Genomic DNA, 17,369 nt, shown 5'->3' with positions numbered 1-17,369 from the left:
AATGTCTCCATTTTTTAAATGTTTAAATGAAAACAGGGATTGTTAGTCAAGAGTCACTGAAATGAAGCAATATTCAGGGAGCATATTGAAGAGCTATTAACTATGTTAATGCAGTCATCTAGTCATAGAAAGCTGGAGCTGGAAAGAAGCAGAGAAGTTGTGCATATAGTGCCACATAGAGCATATCATCTTGTTATATGCTAATACTACTTATAAAATACAGCTTGTAGGGGAAATATAGCATTAATCCTAAAGTTTCTTGACCTTAGAGTGCTATTGTTCTAACAATCTATCTGTCAATTATTCTAAAGTCTTCTGGTTTTAGGATAGTCCTACAAATATTGCTGGCAGTCACATAATTTGGTGGTTAATGATAACCAATGATCTGAACCATAAAATTAGCATATCAGTGACATGAAGCACCTGATCTCTCTATCTTTTTCCTATAAATTTATCTTCTTGCACCTGGTTCTTTGCTAAATTCTTTTGGAACTTAGCTCTGCTTCAATTGGTGTTACAATTACAATAAACCTTGCCCCTTGACTTGGAGATGGGTTCACACCTGCAAATTCTTTTGAGACACCTCACAACACCAGTCTGCAACCTCAACCTCTTGGGGTCTCCTTTTGAACCCCAAAACTACTCCTATTAATACTACTATTAAAAGTAATTCATCTTTCAGGAGACACTCAAACTCTCCCCTGCCAATCCATATGATAAAATATTAAGTATGCATGTCTTTCTTTCTTTGATGTTTTTAGAGATGTTAAATTTCCAGAAATTTCAAAGCTGTTATGGAATATACTAAAATATGGAAAACATAACTAAGGCAACAAAGTAGCATAATAGATAGAGTGCTAGCTCTAGATTTAGGAGGACCAAAGTTTTCATATGTGACCTCTCAGACATGAGAGCTCTATGATCCTGAGCAAGTCCCTTAATCTTTGTCTGCTTCAGCTTCTTCATCTGTAAAATGGGAGGAATAATAATAGCACTTTTCTTCTATGATTGTTTGGAGGACCAAATGGAATTATATTTGTAGAGTATTTCACAAAACCTTAAAGTTCTAAACAAGGTCAGTAAGTGTAACTTAATTTTCTCATAAAATGATATTGAGTATATTAAATTCAAAAGAACAGTTTACTTCAAAGAATTACAAATTTACTAATTAGACTTTTCAATCTCTAGAATTTGTTTTGCAAATGGAGGTATGAGCTGCCTAATTTCAAAGAACTGATTATCTCTTTATTCTTGTAATTTTAAAAGAAGTAAGTTGAAAAAAGATATTTTTGTATACTCCATAACACTAAGCCTGGGATAGGACTGGACCCATGATTTAATTGTTATTGGAAATTTCTTTGTACAAAACTTTATCAAGAAAAGGTATCTTCTCCGAAATTTATAGATTTGGAGAGTTGCCTCTCTCCTTATTACTGTTTTTTTTTTTTTTTGTCTTTATATACCTGGTTCTTGGTACAATGTTTGACAAGTGATAGATATTTAACAAATGATTGTTGATTAAGTTGTCCAAACTAAAAAATATTTCCCCCAATCCAAATATTCTGCTTCTCAGTTTTCTTACTTATTTACTTTTACTGTAGTCTATTAATGTCTCTCACCTTTGCTGGGTATACCTCCAATTTTCCTTCCCATAGTTTAAAGAAGTAGTGTTTTCCCAAGATAAATATGTAAAAATTCTGGAACTAAAAAGGAGATAGTATTATCTAGTGTCTAGGTGGTGGCTGCTTCTTTTCATCATTCAATGAACCTCCTGCCTTGGGACATAATAGTATTTTTTTTCTTTTTAAAGTTATTTTGTTCAGTATATTTTTAAAAGTTTAAGCCAAGTAAAATTAATTGGAGGAAATAGAACCATTCACGAACAATGGATTTTTCCATTTGCTCTCCATTACATTTTTAAATTTGGGTTTAAGAATACATCAATGTAAAGACATTTATCATCCAAACAATAACTATAATACAGCCCTTAATTTGCTATTGAGGTCCTGAAATAATTTGAAAGAACTAGTGTCAATACAAATCAGTATTTTCAGGATAGAACCTGGTCTTTTGTTCCCTAGAGGCAGCTAAATATATCCTCTTAATGAAAGAGAACTTTTGGCAGTATCTACAGCTTTGATAGACTATCAAATTACAAACAGCCTTAGGCTTGGAACTTTATTGCCCAAGAGGAAGTACTTTCTGGCCAGCAGAATAGATAGGGAGTAGAGAAAGCAGATGGTGAGGGCTACTCAGGATCAGACTTTCTAAAGTTCATTATTGTGAAAGTCCATGGAGTGAGGGATCCTTGAATGAACTTCAAAGAAACAAATAATGAAACATGGGTTTAGTTTTGAGGGACATGTGTTACCAGGAAGAGTTCAATGATCTGGGAAATAGGGAGAAAGGGAGTGAAGAGGCTGGGGGGTTTTATGAGAAAGGAAGAGAAGGAGGTATAGTAGTATCAAGGCCCTGAATGGTGGATGTAGTAGGCAGAGCAAAGTGAAGAACTGGTAAAAATTGTTCCCTGGGGCAGAGAGGAAGAAGTCTCTGATAATCCAGATCAGTTTAGTTCTATGATCTCACCCACTAGAGGCAATCTAGTCAGAAATCCAAGTTATGTCTGTAATCCCAGAGAAATTGAGGCAAGATAGAGATTAGAGAGTTTTTCATATTTTGTTTGAAAGGGAGAGATTGTGCTGGGACCAAATGGTTCCATGATTTGGTCCTAGGGCTGAATGAGACTATGGTCTCCAAGAATCCAGCATCCAATAGCTAATGTGCGTTCCCCATAAAGTATATATACATACACGTGGCTCCAAGTGACTGGGGTAGACTGAGGCAAGGCAGAGTCAGAGAACTGAGAGCAGAAGGAACTATAAATCTGGTTCTGACAGGGTGGAAGGAGGCACCAGAAATTCTGATAATTTTGGATCAAGAAGAACAATGACAGAATGGGGGGAGGCATTGGACATTCCGATAATAGAGAAGGGCTGGGGGTCATGATGTCTAAGATCTTTCTCCTTTTCTGGATCAAACATTTACAATTAATAATTTTAGTGTAACCAGCCCTAAATTATATCAGTTCTAATGATCAGGAGGGAAGGGTGGTGATTGAGGCAGAACAATTCAGGAAAACTGAAGCAGGACAATTCAGGGAAACTGAGGCAGGACAATTAGAAGGAAATTATGATACAACATGTCAAGTCTCTGAGGCTAAATTCTCCCTATAAAACAATTTATAGTCCATGCCATAGTGACTGCCGTCTTTTGGGTCAGTGTACCACTGTACTCTGCCTTGTGGTGTTTTTCCCCTTCCCCTTCTCCTATGCCATGTGGTACCTCCCCTAATTCTAATCTAGTCTTCAGTTTAGTAAGATGTGACACCCTACAGAAGCAGAAGTTGTGTTATATAGCGGGGAAAGCTACCAGTTCCCTCCCCACCCCTTACTCCGTTGATTTTTAAATACATTGGTTGGATTGAATTCTTCAAGACTACAAAAGGGACTATTGACCAATGTGCAGCAATGCATCCTTATTCAGCATGGGCAGTGTTGATTGTGCCAGAGTGGATTAGTGGTCCCATGACTTCTAGGAACCTGAAATCTAGGCCTACCTAGGATCTGATCTAATTTACGCTACAATCTCTGAAAAATCTTTACTTGTCCTACTCACTTTCTGTATAAATGGACAGTTTCTAATGATCAAGATGTACTTATCACAATATTGTGATTCAACTAAATTATCATTGAAACTGTTACTATAGAACAGTCTTTTGTTCATTGGTGAGAGCCTGAAATTTGTATGTATATGTAATTTATGAACCAATGTAAAGGGCTGAAACTCTGAGAAGATGTACTTGAATCAGACAGCAGAGCACTTAAGGCTAATGACCTATTCAATGTGAGATAATGGCTCTATATACATATATTTAAATGAGATGATGATGGCTCTCCTCACCATTAGTGTTTGCTGAATGTGAGGTAATTGTAGGTAAGTATTGGAGGGTGGAGGGAGAGAGGTCAGAGTTGCTTGGCTGCAGAATGAGCAGAAGAGAGGCTGGAGAACCAGACTCCAGAATCCAGGATTCATCTTTGGCAAATTGTGTGGCAGCTTGCCTGCCTCCTTTACTTCTCCCTCTAAAGACCAAGGACTTTGATTGATCCTGACTCTGACTGATCCTGAGGCCCTCCAGAAAGCTAGCCCAGACATTATAAACCAACTTTAATTTTTTTAAAAAAGAAATTCAAAAGGTGGTAGGAAGGACAGATAAGTATAAAGCATATAAATAATGAGAGGAAATCTGAAGTTCAGAATGAGCTAAATATGACAACGGATACTAAGAAAAACAAAATATGTGTAGTGTGTAAGCAAATATATTTAAACTGGGAAGAAAGAGTCAAAGTGACAAAATAGTGAAAACTAAACTGGACTCAGAATCGGGAAGACATGTATTAATTTGCAATAAATATAATTGTTGTTGTTCAGTTGTGTCCTATTTTTCATGATACCATTTGGGGCTTTCTTGGCAAAGATACTGATTCCATTTCCTTCTTCAACTCATTTAACAAATGAGGAGCTGAGTCAAACAGGATTAAGTGACTTGTCCAGGTTCACACAGCTAATAAGTGTCTGAGGCCTGATTTGAACTCATGATGAATCTTCCTGACTCCAGACCTGGTGCTCTATTCACTGTGCCATCATACTAGGTTTATAAACTAGGAAAACCATTTAACTCCCCCAGTGCCCCATTCAACTCTTGGAAATACTAGTTCCACAGAAACTACCAGATTGGCAAAAGGAATTTTCCTTCCCCAAGGTTCTTCCTCTCTTGATCTTTTGTCTTTATGTGGGACCTTAGTGATAACTATATAACAATCAGAAGTCTGAGTATGAATGCAGAAAAAAGTTTATTTCTTTCTCATGAGAAAGGATGTGGTTTTAGAAAGAGACATACACCCAGGCAAAGGACATTCTCTTTTTTATTCCCCAATCAAAATCCCTTCTCCAACCCCCTGGCTCTTTTCTCCATTGGGTGGGGCTTCTAAAGCACAGTTTCTAAAAATGAGGTAAGAAAGTCTGAGGCTATCAAATGCTTAACAAAGCTGTATGTTTCCCACTCAATCCAGTCCTTCAAGGAGCTTCCATTTTAGAAGGGATAGATAATGGTGGAAAGCTAGGGACAGAGAACAAAAGATTCTTTTTGAATCTCAGGATATCACCCCTGACCACAAAACCTAGTCCCTTCCCCTCAGGAGCTTACATTATTTGGGGGGAGATAATCTCCACCCTAACTGCCCTTCAATATCCCTGTGGGTTTCAATTTTCTAATTTAAGTTTCAATTCTCCAATTTACTTTTTATAACTGTGGAAATCAAATAAATGCCCATCTATTTCTCACATCTTGAACCAATTCAGTTGATTTCATTTTTATGAAATGTGAGGAAATTTGAGGCAGGCAGTCATTAGCTAGCAAAATATTAACCACATCTTTGGAAGGCCCTGAAAAAGCAAGCTTGGTAACACTGAAACATAATCCAGGTAGGAAGGAACTTGGGTACTTTGATCCCTAAACTTCTATCAGAAGGTGCTGAGAAGGGAAAGAGGGACTGGGGGGAAAGAATGTAATATAGCACAATTATGAAGAGCACCCCAATTCAGAACTCACAGTTTTGTAGGTTGAATTCTCAGAGAGAAGTTCAAGGTACTCTCTTGGTACAAGTTCCCAACAAAATTGTTTATAAGTCCCTACTGGTACACTTAGTTTTAAAAATCAAATGGTAGCTACAAGGAGTTCAAAGAAAAGGTATTTACTAAAAACAAAACTAACCAGCAGCAGTTATAAAGGCAGAGTACATCCTCACACCAACATATAGAATATCAGTGGGGAAAGTAGGAGCATAAAACATGTACTAATAAGAAGAATTCTACTTAAGGAACATTTATAAATGAACAACTCATTCCTCCAGCAGTGCAAAGTGCTCAAATATTTGTTTTTCTCATGATGTTCTTGTTCTATTCTGCCACAGGATCTTGGCTGAGCAGATTGCTTAGCCTGTCTCCTTGGGCCTTCTCATTGAAGCCCAACTCAACTAACATGGCTAACTTCTTTCTTTTTTGGCTGATACTTTAATTTCCTTCTCTTAAAATATGGCACAGCCAGTGGGAAAGGGAAGAAAAAGAAATATTCACATCTATCTCTACCCAACTGCTTTTAGTAAAAACACGAGAGTTTCAGTGAGTAAAACCATTTCCTTCATTGACTTTTCTCAGGGATAGAAAGTTTTCTTTTTAAAGACAATCAGGATGGTGGTTAAATTGTGTTATTCGCTGGCAAGCTAATCTAGTTCTACTAAGAGAACTCCTTTATACTTCATAAAAGGGTAATAGGGAATAGGAAGTAAATGAGTTAGTTAATAAGTTATTAATTGCCTACTATGTGCTAAGCACTATACTAAGTGATTGAAATATAAAGACAAAAGATAATCCCTGCTCCTAAGGAACTCACAATCTATTAGACATAACTTTGTACATCATTTAATATAATAACAATGAATATTTCTATTTTATAAGTGCATATGTTTGTGAATATATATGTATACACATGCATATATGTTCACGTAAACAAAATGCATATATATATGTATGTATATACACATAGGGGTATGTTTGCATGTATGTGTTCAAATGGGTATATGGTATATAATATACACATACATGTATTTATCATATCTATGTGCATATATATGCATATTTATCAAGATCAAAAAAGGGAGAGTATCATTTATCTTACTTTAATAGGACAATGAAGATTGACAAAAAAGAGAAGGTATAACTCTAAATTTTGCTTCTTTTTCCTTTTGGCATAATTTTTTTTTTTATTTGAAAGGATCAATCAAGTTGACTAGTAGGAAAATAAAATCTAAGGCAAACAACAAATCAATAAGAGAGATTCCAGCTGATCTTGATAAATTAAAATCACAGAGAAATCTTAGAATACTAAATATGAAGTGGCACAAATCACCTCATTGTTGAAAGAAGTCACATCTATCAGAGTTGATTATCACATAATCTTCTTGTTGCTATATACAATATTCCTTTGGTTCTGCTCACTTCACTTAGCATCAGTTCATGTAAATCTTTCCAGGCCTCTCTGAAATCATCCTGCTGATTATTTCTCATAGTACAATAGTGTTCTATAACATTCATTTACTATAGCTTATTTAGTCATTCCCCGACTGATAGGCAATGACTCAATTTCCAGTTCCTTGTCATTATAAAAAGGGCTGCTACTAACATCTTTGTGGAAAAAAAAAAATTTAGATGATTAATGAACATCTTAAAAGTAGGTAATTACCAGAGGCAACATGAGTTTTTTAGGAACAGATTATAATTAAAAGAATCAGAGCTGAAATGAAATTTTGAAGTAATCTACTGAAACCCTTCAATTTCCAAAAAAGAATCCTAGGCCAAAAGAGATTTAATGATTTGTCCTGGGACAGGTATGTCCTGCTCAATTTTGAAACTCTGAATCTGGAAATTACTTATATTTTATTAAGTATGAGGGGAGGACCAAAAATTTTATGCAGATTTTCCAGATTATGGGAGTACCATACCCCTAATTCCTGTGATATAGAAGGGATAACTGTACATGATATTTAAAAAGCTTTATACAAACAAAAGTAATGTAGCTGAAATTTGAAGGAAAACAGGAAACTGGGTAGGAGGGGATTCACACAAGTTTCTCTGACAGGGCCTCATTTTTCTAATATATACAGAATTAAGCCAGATTTTTTTTATTAAAAAAATTAGCTATTCCTCAGTTGATAAATGGTCAAAGAAAATGAACAGGTGGTTTTCTGATGAGGCTATTATAGTTCACATGAAAAATGGTCTAAATCACTATTGTTTAGAAAAATGCAAATTAAAAAAATTCTGAGATAATCACCTTACACCTTAGCTAACATGACAGAAAAGGAAAATGACAAATGCTGTGAATTGGGACTTTAACAATGCACTATTCTTAAAATTATGAACTAGTCCAACCATTCTGGAGAGTAATTTGGAATCTATGACCAAAGGGCTATAAAACTGTTTATCACCTTTGACACAGCATTACCACTATTAGCCCTGTATTACAAAGAGATAAAATAAAAAGGAAAATAATCTATTTGTACAAAAATATTCAAACAATTCTTTGTGGTAGCAAAGAATTAGAAATTAAAGAGATGTACATCAGTTCTGAAATAACTGGATAATTTTTTTTTAATTCCAACACAATATTACTATGTTGTAAGAAATGAGGAACAGGATGATTTCAGAAAAATACCTGGAAAGACTTATATGAACTAATGCAAAGTAAAGGGGCAAAACCAGGAGAACATTGTACACAATAGCAATAATATTATAAGAATGATCAACGGTAACAGACTTAACTATTCTAATCAAGACAATGATCCAAGACAATTCCAAAGGACCCATGATTTAAAAATACTATAAATCTCCAGTAAACTCTGAGTGCAGATTAAAGCATACATTTCTTACTTTCTTTATGTTTGTGTGTATATGTGTTTTCTAGTTGGTAATATAGAAATATGTTTTCATGACTTCATATGTTTAATCAATTTCATTTTTTTTTTGATTTTTTAAACAGTAGGGTTGGCATGGGAGGAAAGGAAATCATTTGGAACTCAAAATTTAAAAAAATCATGTTAAAAATTTGTATACATGTAATTAGGAAATTATTAAATGAAATGCATTTTTAAAATAAAAATGGATTAGCCAAAGTAGAAGTATGACTTACAAAGTACCAAGTTTACTTTCTACTGGGTCTGTATATGATAATACTAAGTAAAAGAAAATGAGGAATGAAGATAGAAGAGTGGGAAAGTTGCTTTCTCCTTTTGACACAATCAGAGGAGGAGAGTTTTGATCTTCATAATTTTGATATGCACTGTCTGGTCATAGCATAAGGCTTTGTAGGAATTAGAGGGATATTTATTAATTGTAAAATGGAGTAGGCAAGAGGAAATAATGCAATTAACTCATTTTTTTCCTTTTTTAATGTTAAAGAATTGAGCAATAAAAATGCAATTCATAAGTGTCCTGACTGCAACAAACACATCACAGGTACACTGTTGGAGCCTAGGGATTTTCTGCTTGTAATTCCTTGATCTCTTTGGTTACCATAAACTAAGTCAAATAAATATTCACACATACACACACACTCAAAGGTTTGCTTTCCCTGTTTTTGGCAACTACTGATATGGAAGGATACCATAGCAATAGTGTGAATATTGTTTACCATACACAGAAGTGTTAGAAATGTGAAGTTAATAAAGCAACCATGACTGATTAAATATCACAATTTTCTACACAAAGGTGAAAATATGAATATTCAGGAATTAATTTACTGTGCATCTTCATGTTGCTATGGAAAAATAGTTTCCATATTCTAAAAAAAGTTGATTTAAAAAAGCAGAAATTAAGACAACTTACATGTATTTTTTTAAAAAATCAAGAAATCAAAGAATAGACTGACATTAAATAAAACTGAGCAAAAATTTGTTCTTCATTCCAAAACCAATTTTTTTGTGGGGAGCTTGCAGAGAATTTGTTCCTCTGGGGGAAAACTGAATTTATTTATTAAAGATATTTTTTTAATTGTGTTATGTTAACCATTATTCTTCTGGGACAGAATATGGGGACTTTTCTTATTTCCTGTTTACCTGCCAACACTTCTAGGATATTTTTTAAAGTAAGTAAATGATAGGAGGTTAATTTGGCTGAATTCCAGAGAATTTTGCTTCAAAGAGATATAATGATAGGATTTCATTGATTACCTTACCCAATTATCCTACCCAATTGGGGTGTTCAGGAAAGACTGTCATCTCTAATGTGAAGGCAGGACTTTTCACAGTTACTCATCTGTGATGGTAGACACTTTAGTGTCTACTTGGCACTCAACTCTCACCTGTGGTTCCAAGAAGTTGTATCATGCTCTTGGCCATACCTCATTAAATTGTCTAAGAAGATGGGCTAACCAGGTTGAGGGGTGACTGACAGGATTCTAACCTGAAGTGAGTTAGGGTGGGGGGTCTATGGCAAATACATAAAGACTACCCCTGACAGAACAGATAAGAGAGAACAATTTGTTCCAAAGGCCATGAGGGAGGGCTGATGCAGATGCTGTGAGCAGTTAGAACTTTGCCAGATATCAAAGTTGCCACTACAATTGTCTTGACTTTTGTCTTGCCATTGGACTTTGATGAATCAAAGCCTGACAACTTTATGCAACTGTACCTCATTTACACCCAATTTATGCTCTAATCAAGACATTACCCTGTGATATCAGTCATCTTTGAACACAAAAGTCAAATAACAAAAACAATCCAAGAGGAAATATTTGCCTTTGTTATGTAAGAATATTAATGCATTGTGGTGGAGTTGTGAAATGATCCAACCATTCTAGAGGGCAATCTGTAACAAAGAGCTAGTTTTTTTTTTTGTTTGTTTGTTTGTTTGTTTGTTTGTTTTTTGATCCAGCAGTGTCTCTACTGGATCTGTATTCCAAGGAAATCATACAGGAGGGAAAAGGACCCACAAGTGCAAAAATGTTTGTAGCAGTTCTTTTTGTGATAACAAAGAATTGGAAAATGAGTAGATGCCCATCAATTGGGGAATAGCTGAACAAGTTGTGTTACAAGAAGGTAATGGAATATTATTGTTCTATAAAAAATAATGAACAAACTGATTTTAGAAAGGCCTCAAAAGATTTATATGAACTTATGCTAAGCAAAACAAGCAGAATCAGAAATACATTGTACACAATTACAGCAAGAATGTGCAATGATCAACTATAAAAAAAACTTGGTTCTACTTGGTGGTTCAGTGATTCAAAGCAATCCCAAAAGACTTTGGACAAAAAAAAAAATGCCATCTGCATCTAGAAAATGAACTAAAGGAGACTGAATGTAAATCAACACATGCTATGTTCACTTCTTTTTTCTGTTTTTTCTTTCTCTCTCCAATGGTTTTTCCCTTTTCTTCTGTTTTTTCTCTCCTAATATGATTCATAAAGCAATGGTATTAAAAATAAATAAACTTACTATTGTAAAAAAAATAGGGGAGCTAAAAAAGAATATTTTTTTAAATGAAAGAAAATTAGAATCATGTATAAGAAGAACCTGGAAACTTCTCTGAATAAAGGGTATTATATGATAGACTGGGTCATGCTCTCTTGCACTCAATTTTAAAAGTTTGTTTTAACACTCTCTTACAGAATTTGTTGACTATTAGTCTTACTATTGCTTTTATTTAATTTTGGACAGTTTACCTCCTCTTTGGCCCTGATTATTAAGTTACCCTCAAAATCTGGAAAGTTTAAAAACTCTAAAATACTCATCAATAGGCATCTTGAGAACTTTCAGACACATGATATTTAAGACTGTCCTAACTCATTACAAGCATATGAATCCACAAAAACTGATGTCCATTGATTTAGGATATCATTTTTAAACAAACTTTAAAGATAAACGGTATTATGCATTCTTGAAAATATAAAGGAATTAGCAGTCTTATCAGTCTCTTTTTAGTAATGGAAGGGCTTTGAAAATCCCAGTAGTAAAGATCTAGAGAGAGAATTCTTAATTTTGAGGGGTATTATTATGGACTCCTGGGACAGTCTACTGAAATTTACTTATGTTGTTGCTTGGATTCATAATTGAAGAAAATGGCAAATTTCAAATAGAAATTAATAACAATAACTCTTATCTAAACAACATGATGGAAGACTAAATATTTACCATAGTCCCTACCACTTCTTAAAATACCTATCTTCCCAAAAAGAATTCTGTGAAAGAGCTAAAGCAATTGCAGCTATTGTCATAATCCAAGACCTTCTGTCAATTTAGCCTTCCCTTTCCCTTGCTACATTTGATAACAAATAGCAGAACTCAGCTTGACCAATTCTCCCTCTTCCCCAGTGCATAAGAAGTGAAAGTATAGGAAAACAGTAATATGCTCTGCCTGAGTTGATACATTAAAGTACTGAGTATGAGAACTAAAGAAGAGAGGGTATGGATAGAGTTTTAGCATGTGTAGAGCTGACCTAAAGGATAGGAAATTAACATTCAACATTAATTTTTCCCCTGCACAGAAATCTCTTGAAGGTAGAAGAATGACTACTGAACAGTAGTGAAAAGTAGTGGAAAGTTAATTCTGTCACGGGGAGAGGCTGAGATAAATTTGAGGTCCAGCCTTTAAGGAGCTCAAGACAAAGGAAAAGGAATCAAATGAGCTATAGGGAGATACAAGGAAAAAAGACAAATTACTAGAAGTCTCAGGAGGAAGAAACTTAGTTAAAAACCTTAGGCATAAGCAGAGAAATCAATAGGGAAGATACAAAAACATAAAATGATCAGCAATACATCTAAATGAATCTAAACATCCATGAATAAATATTGTAAGACAAAGGAAATTTCACTAACGCCTTGTAGTTCAGAAGATGTAAATTCTCAAGGGAACATGTAATCATCTTCTCAAGAGATCAGAATATTCCCAAACAATTTAAGAGAAAAATGAAAATCAAGAAAACAGAATTTATGACTCACAGAGAAGAAATAATTAGCAAAATATATAAACTTGGACCCATAAAAGTAAATCTCTCCGAAAGAAGATTTGAGCATGCAAACACAGTAGAAAACAGAAACATAAGAAAGGTAAATATTGCTACTAAGTACTAGTAACAAAATAAATTACCCTAGGGAAAATAAAGAAAAATAAAAGAAACCCTTTCTCATTTTTTAATTTAGTGCCTCCCCTCTGTCAGTTATTTCCTATTTATCATATATATAGTTTTGGGGGATGTTCTTCTTGGTATGTAATTGTTTGTTGTTTCCCCTGTTACATTGTAATTTCATTGAAGGCAAAGACTTTTTTTTTTTTTTTGCTTCTTTTTGTATTCCCAATGATTAGCACATAGTTGACATATAAAGTAGACATTTAATTAATCTTTTTAAGTGCTTGAAACAGCAAGACAATATGGGGTTGAAATAAAAACAGTAGGTCATTAAGAAACTAAAATACACAAAGAAACAAGGGAAAAAATTACCAAAACAAAGAGGAACAGTTCTCAGACAATATAGACTCAAACAATACAGTGTTTTAAGGGGGAAAAAGAAAGAAGAAAATAGAGGGGAATATGTGATACAGGCTAAATAACCGTATAATGAAAAAAAAAAAACTCTGTAATCTCTCAAGTAGAAAAGGATCTTTAAGAAAATGTATGATGTGGCAAAAGGAAAAATTAAACAGGAAGAAGAAAAGAGGGAGTCTTATTTCAGTTAGTGAGTAGAATCCAATGGGAGAAAACACTTCCATTAGTAGAAAGAGAAATTCTACTATGGAAGATGTCAGTGTTATAAAAAGTATGTTCTGCAGAGATTTGGTTCTTGGAAAGATACCTTTGAGATAGTGTTGTGCTTTCTTGGACAATATACTGTGTTGGGGGAAAAAAAAGAAAACCAGAGATTTGTAGGGAATTTTCATTTAAAATAATGGGTTGGAATAGACACAAAAAAGAGATTTCACGTCAAATGGGAAAAAATAGAGAGGAGAGTGTGCATGAGCTGCATAATCATGAAAAGGGAAATTCCTGCCATAAGGAAATACAATGCTATCCTTTATTTGTTGCAAAAATTAGCATTTCTGCATATGAGACACATTATTTTAGACTCCTGATCTTTATATTTTTTTATTCCTTCATCAGTATCTGCATTGCTCATGGAATTAAAACTTATAAGACCTATTCTGAGTTTTCTTTTTTTAACAATTTTATTTTATTGTTGTCTAGATTTTGCCCCTTACCCATTATCTCATTTGATTCTCCCAAAACCCTAGAAAGAAAATGCTATTACACCCCCATTTTACAAATGAGAAAATTGAGACAAACAGAATTTAGGTGACTTGCCCAAAATCACACAGCTAGCTAGTAAAAAAAATTTGAACTGAGGTCGTTATGATTCCAGGACTAACCTAACTAATAATGTGCCATCAAGACATTTACTCAAGTCATGTAATCAAATAATAAATTATATACAATATAATATAGAGGAAAAAATACTGGATTGGGGAAAAGAAAACTGTTAATTGAATCTTGGTTCTTCTAGTTTCTATCAATTTTAAATCATTTTTCTCCAGAAACACACACATACATGCAGACATATACATATATATATATATATATATATATGTATATATTTGATTTATGGTTAATTACATGTTCATTAAGGCACCTTCCATGTCTTCAGTCTCTGTTCCTATGTTAAAAATCTAAGCATCAATCCCAGATCCATGGAACTTCCTGAAGACTTCCATAAGGCCAACCAAAAAGGTCATATGAAATTATTCTTTGTGTCTAGTCATTTGGCCAGATCCAAATCCATCTATCGACCTGCCCTATTTCCCCATATTTTTAGAAGAAAAGCATGAAAAACTGTGGGATACTTTCTTAAAATCGAACTAAACTATAATATTAATATCCCCTTAATTCATGAATAACATTGTCAAAAAAACAAAATGAGGTTAGGAATTCTTTTGTTTTGTACAAAGGGTTGCTTTTCCACCTTCTTTTCATTATATAATCCCCTTTTCTATTTATTCTAGACTTGTATTCTTTAGTTCCTGACCTTCATGTTTATTAGTTCCTTCATTAGTATCTGTATGGTTCATAGAATTAAAGCTCTGAAGACCTATTTTCTTTTCTTAACAGTTTTATTTATTGGCTGAGACTGTTCATGATGAAGCATACTTCATTTTTGTGATTTTTTCCTCTTTTTATAGATATTCCCTAAATATCCATCCCTTTAATAATTCATTTTATAATTTTACTAGGAGTTGAAGTGAAGCTCACTATTTAGAGACATTATTCTCTCAATTATTTTTGATAAAATTGGAACATCTGCCTTTCTCTAATCTTTTAGGACCTCTTTTGTACTGTACAATTTGCTGAGTATTATTGACAGTAAGTGGCTTGGCAATCACATTTCCTGTTCCTTTAAGAATCCAAAGACAGTGTTAATATAGTCTTGGTGACTTAAATTCATCAAAGACAACTGAGATTCTTATCTTCCTATTTCATTACTTATCATAATTGTTCTTATTGTTTTCTTTTTTTCCTGCCCTTTCCATTCCAAAGATTATTCTCCTCAATGGAGAAAGCATAAGAAAAATAAATTTGCAGGTACAAAACAATGTGGATTTGTCCAGAGTTACATAGCTACTAGATATCAAAGCTAGAATTTGAACCCAGATGTTTTTGTCTTCAAGTACAGCATTCTATCTACCATGTATAGGTCATCCATCCAAAAGAAATAATCAGCTGGGGAAAAATTATTTTCAATAAATTTCTCTTATAAAAATTTGATGTGCAAGATGTATAGGTAATTTGGCACAAATCTTCAAAGAAAAGATATATCCCCCAACAGATAAAAGATCAAAAGATTTGAACAAATAATTCTCAAGAAACCCAAGCTGTCAATAGATATATAAAGTCCAAATCAGTAGCAATAAAAGAAATGTCAATGAAAACTTTGAACTTTACCTCACATGTATCAGATTGGCAAAAATGACAAAAAAAAAAAAGAAAATGAAAATTGTTGGAAGGGTTGGGGGAGCTAGGCACAGTAATAATTGAGCTGGAAAGTGTACTAACCATTCTAGAAACAATACTGAGTTATCTTCAAAAAAAGTCATTAAATTGTGCATAAATACCCTTTGACCTAGAGATACAGCTGTTACTTATACCCCAAAGATGAAAAAGACAGAAAAGTATCCATTTGTATAAAATATTTTTGGTTGTGAGCAATTACTGATATGCCCATCAATTGGGGAAAGGAACTGATTCAAAGACACTTGAGAAGTATTTTATGAATTAATAAAAAGTTAAGTGATCAGAACCAAAAAATGATTTATAAAATGATATAATAGAATACTCTCTCCTCTATTATTTCAGAAAGGCTAGCAATAGCGATAAGACTTGAGAAAGAAAATAAGAATGTAAAGATAGGCAAAGAGATAAAATAATGCATTGAACATCTATAATTTTAGTATGTATGACATGATATATTACACCATATACATATCACACACAATATATACATAATATATATTATATATGTTGAAGACAGTGTGACATAGTGGCTGAATCTAGTGTCAGATAATGTGGCTTTAAATCCCAGCCCTAGTGCTTATTACTTCTGTAATCTTAGGTAATGAATGCCTGCATTCTCTGACATAGTGTCCTTAGGTATAAAATAAGGGAGTTGGGCCAGATGTCTCCTAAAGTCCCTTCCAATATTCAATTTTTATTTTATGACTTTAAGAAAAATAGATTCTGGATATTATCTTCATTAGCAAATTTTGGACTTTTACCACAGAAATATGGTGAAAAATGAACGCAAAATGGGTAATTTTTACAATGGTTATAGATGAAAAGTCACTAGATCCCTTCTTCCTCCTCTCTTTTTCATTCTGCCTTTTCCTATCACTCATCTATATGCACACAATATATCATTTATATATACATGTATTATGTACATCTCTAACAAATAACTCATGACAAACAGATTGAATCTATACAGAACACTTGCAAAAAATACTTTTGATAATGATCCACATGGCAACCATTTCAGGAGGCAGATAGTAAATGAATTTTCAAAAAGATGCAAGCTTTCAATTCAATGGATCAGAATGTCAATTATCAGTGAAATGGAAGTGCATAGATGGGGAAAGTACTTATCTGAATATTTTTACCATGTATCTGAAGAATGTTCTTTAATCCCTATCTCTGTTTAGTAAAATTCTGTTAATAAAGTCCATACTCAATAAATATTCAAAGATTAGATGACCCAAAGTCAATTTTTTTTAAGGAGGAGAATACAAATCAGAATGGGGAGGTCAGAACAAAAATGGTTACTAGGTTAGCTGTAACTGTATGGATCTTTGTTTCAAGGGACATTTAGAAGGTATAAGTAATGAACATGATTCACCAGTGGAATATGAGGAGACAGAGGCTTGCTCCCAATTTAAGGTATAAAGAACAGGAGTAGGATATCTTACTTTTTCCTCCATTACTTTTTCCCTCTGCCCCATAAAAAATTGACTAACTCCCTAGTGTTTTCCATTTGCATCCTCCTTTTCAAGAAGATCATTCTTTATCATTCTCTCCCTCTCCCTCTCCCTCTCTTCTCTTTCTTCTCTTCTCTTCTCTTCTCTTCTCTTCTCTTCTCTTCTCTTCTCTTCTCTTCTCTTCTCTTCTCTTCTTTCTCTGTCTTTGTCTTTCTGTCTCTTTCTATCTATATAATCTGTTT

This window comes from Sarcophilus harrisii, chromosome 4, assembly GCF_902635505.1.
Source record: "Sarcophilus harrisii chromosome 4, mSarHar1.11, whole genome shotgun sequence".
In the NCBI taxonomy this organism is placed as follows: domain Eukaryota; kingdom Metazoa; phylum Chordata; class Mammalia; order Dasyuromorphia; family Dasyuridae; genus Sarcophilus; species Sarcophilus harrisii.
This window is presented reverse-complemented; position numbering follows the sequence as displayed.